Genomic DNA, 3,906 nt, shown 5'->3' with positions numbered 1-3,906 from the left:
AAAGAAGATTAAGAGACCACCACCAACAACAAGAAAGAACACCAAGAATGGCGGAGCAACCAGACGCAAGGGCTGTTAACGCGAATAATATAATGGCCAACCCCATCCTTCTTGCGAATGACCGCAATAGACCCATACGGGACTATGAGTCACCTAACCTCTACGATTTCTCTCCAGGAATCATGAGGCTGGTGCTAGATGGATCGAGGTTTGAAATAAGACTGGTAATGTTGCAGATGATCCAGGCTGCTGGGCAGTTTGAAGGAAGGCGTGGCGAAGACCTGCACGCCCACCTTCGGAGCTTCATAGAAATCTGCAACACTTTTGTGTTCTCGAATATCTCAACCGAGGAAGTTCGACTAACTCTGTTTCCCTTTTCTTTGTGTGATCAGGCGAGGAATTGGGCATATTCTCTCGAACCGGTAGAGATAACTTCGTGGGAACAGGTGGTGGAAAGTTTATGAAGAAGTATTTCCCACCAACTGAGGAGAAGGAAATTAATAACAAATTTTGAACAAAAAGATGACGAATCGCTCAGCGATGCTTGGGCGAGGTTCAAGCGGCTGGTAAGAGACTGTCCACATAATGGCTTACTAGATTGCCTGCAACTGAAAATTTTCAACCAAGGATTGAACCCCTCTTCGCAGACCACTACCAATGCGGCAGTCGCTGGTGGTCTGCTTGACAAAATATATGAGGAGTCTAAGAGTATACTTGATCGTATTTCCAAAAATCACGAGGATTGGAGGGAAAGCAATCAGATATTAAGAATCAAAGAAAATGACGCAAACAATGGGACCATCGCATCCCTGCAAAATCAAATGACTGTGATGATGAGTTTAATACAAGGTATCACAATTAATAATACGGGAGCGAAAAAAGGGCAGGTCAGCGCAATCACTCAAATGACCGCAAGTTGTGTTATTTGCGGTGATGCTCACCCAATGGAGGAATGCCCAACAAACTTGCAGACGGTATGTTTCATGAGAGATAATCCCTATTCCAATACATATAACCTGGGTGGCAAAACCACCCAAATTTTGCATAGAAAAATCAACAACAAAGCTTTCAACTTGTGGCACAACAATAAAGCTTTCAACTTGTGACACAAAAAGCTTTCAGCCTTTAGCTGATTAATCTCGAATCGTTGGAGCCCATGATCGGTAGGTCCGTGAGGTCCCCCTACTAACTCATAAATGGATAAGCTTTAGGGTAGCTTGAGAAATTAATTTGAAACGTTCAAATTAAACGGAACAAAAGAATATATATTTAAATATGATTTAAATATATGAAGATGATCATTGTGCAAAAATTAATTTAATATTTGATATTAAATTAATTAATATTTTAAATTAATTTAAGAAAATCAATTTTCAATTAAAATGGTTTTAAAATCATTTTATTTTTAAAGAAAAATGAAAAATCGTTTTGCATGTTGCACAAAATGGAGATTGAATTTTTTCTATTACCTTCATTCATGCTCACACAAAGACCATTATCCTCTCTTCATTGATTCTCCAAGCATGAGCTACAAGCCATGCACTTCACCTCTTTGCATGTTCATCTGCAATATATAAAGAAGATTGGAATCATTTGAGAAGAATGAATGCAAAATATTTGAGAGAAAAACTTCTGTGAGAAGAAACTATTCTTCTTGTTCGGCTTTGTGTATTCTTCATTGTTCTTCACTTCTTCAAGCTGTTTTTGAGTCCCACAACTCTACCTAAAACTCCAAGAGGATAGTAGGGAAGACTTTAAGGTGGTTCACGGTGATATTAAGTGAAGACTACTTCTGTACACTCTATTTCTTGGAGAGTTCATCAAAAGTATGATCTTAAAACCCTCTTTTAGAAAAGCATGTTTTAGTTTCTGTAAAAATTAGTGAATTTGAATGCTTATGGATCATTGATACTTCTGCTGCATGTTACTTAACTCTTTCAACATAACTGTCTATACAACCATGTCAAATATACTCCATCCCAAGAATATCTTCTTGCTTCATAGAGGTTGGCTAACAATGGCAGGAATATCAAGTGCACAAAGTGACTTGATTTGTCAGAAAATAGACTTCCAACCATCATCTGTAGTATGTATGTATGCGTATATCTCATGATATCTTCCTCGCTGCATCATAAAAAAGCTCATGAAATTGTGTCCCTAACCATGTTAAACTTAACCTCGATCCTTTAATTTTATCAGCAGGTTTGGTCACACCAAGTAACATGTGATATATTCAGCCAATCATCATGCATTACTCTGGTAACTGGCTTGCCATCAACAGGTAAACCAAAAAGACTTTTATGTCCTATAAGGTGATAGCGCACTTTCCAGTAGGCACATGAAATGTATGCATCTCAGACTTCCATCTCTCAATCAGTGTAGTGATGAGATGTCAATCTAATTGAATGAATCCTAATCTGGCCACTCCATAAAATTCAGATGTATGAAGTAATGGTAGTATTCTAAGGTGGAGTGGGATAGTGCGATGAAAAACCACCTCTCGATGTCTACAGTATATCTCGCTTGTGGTACAATCTTCCCATAAAACTGATGATCGATGAATAGGTTGATCGTATAAAACATCAAGATCAATCGATCATGGGTTTAAATACATGATCTAAAATATTAAAAAAAATATATTTTTTTGAGTGAAACATAAAAATAATGTTCAATTTAATGAATTATAATAAAAAAAATCAATTACACAGTAAAATATTATTTACACAATAAAAATATTAATTACAAGATAAAAATATTAATAATAATAATCCCCAACTGTCTGGAGCTTGTCTTTGTAACGAAGAACACTTCCTTTGATTGTGACCTAGTTGGTTACAAAATCAATACTGTATTGATGGTTAGCCACCACATCTTCATAATCACAGTTTGGTGCAACTCATTTAGGATTAGGGTCAATACATTGAGTCAGATCTTCAAATTGACTAAAGCGTTGTGTATTCAAGTTTATATCCAACCCTACCTTACTCATATTAACATATAAATGCACTAAATTCGAGAGTGACATCGCGATTGAGGACATCAGGTTCATTGCTTGTTCATTAGCAATAGGGAATAACATAAACCTTACTGAGCTTGATGGTGTTAGATTAGTTTGCCTATATACTAATTCTAACTAGATTGCTCTCATATCCATATAGTGTGACATCCCTATCATTTCAATGAATTGTTAAAAAACAAGTCCACTGTTCACATTTATGCTAAAACCCCCGTATGGTGGTTAGTCATAATCAACTCCATCAATACCGTCAATCATATTACCATTTGTAAACAACATAAATCTCAAACATTTGTCCACTATTTTCTAAAGAAAGAAAAGATAAACAATTTATTACTAACTATTTTACTAATTATCAAACTTAAATACAAACAAAACAAACAAAAACAAACAAAAATATTAAAAAAATTAAAAAAATCACGTAGTTTGAGCATCAAACTCATTGAAAAACAAATACTAAAATAATCAAATATTATTAAAAAAAACAAGAATATTAAACTTTTTGTAATAAAAAACTTTGAACATCAAACTTATATGCTAAAAAAATGAATATTATAAGATATATATATATATATATATATATATATATATATATATATAGATTCACTCAAATTAATAATTTTGTGTTAAATAACAAAAAAAAATACTAAACTTTTAAAACTATAAACATCAAAGTTAAATAAAAAAAAATCAAATAATAATAATAAAAAAAAATTCATTCAATTAGGAATTTTTTATTAAAAACAAACAAAAATACTAAACTTTTTAACTAAAAAACAATGCTAAAAAAATAGAATATTATTAGAAAAAAAAAAAAACAAAACAAGGATACTTCTTTTTTATTAAAAAGCAATAAACAAAAAATGTAAGAGAAAACTAAAATTAAGAAA

The 3,906-nt window shown here is 33.1% G+C and overlaps 1 non-coding gene across 1 annotated transcript; it reads right to left on the bottom strand.

Annotated features, from left to right (window-relative positions):
- Nucleotides 1–485: 485 nt before the first annotated feature.
- LOC120084266 (small nucleolar RNA R71) lies at nt 486–592 on the bottom strand. The gene has a single exon (XR_005483631.1). It is a non-coding gene; the product is annotated as a small nucleolar RNA R71 (small nucleolar RNA).
- Between the last annotated feature and the right edge of the window lie 3,314 nt (nt 593–3,906).

Source organism: Benincasa hispida, chromosome 8, assembly GCF_027475165.1.
Source record: "Benincasa hispida cultivar pf3 chromosome 8, pf3_genome.v1.1, whole genome shotgun sequence".
NCBI classification, from domain to species: Eukaryota; Viridiplantae; Streptophyta; class Magnoliopsida; order Cucurbitales; family Cucurbitaceae; genus Benincasa; species Benincasa hispida.
Note: the sequence above shows the minus strand (reverse complement) of the source record. Positions and strands in the feature narration are given on the sequence as shown.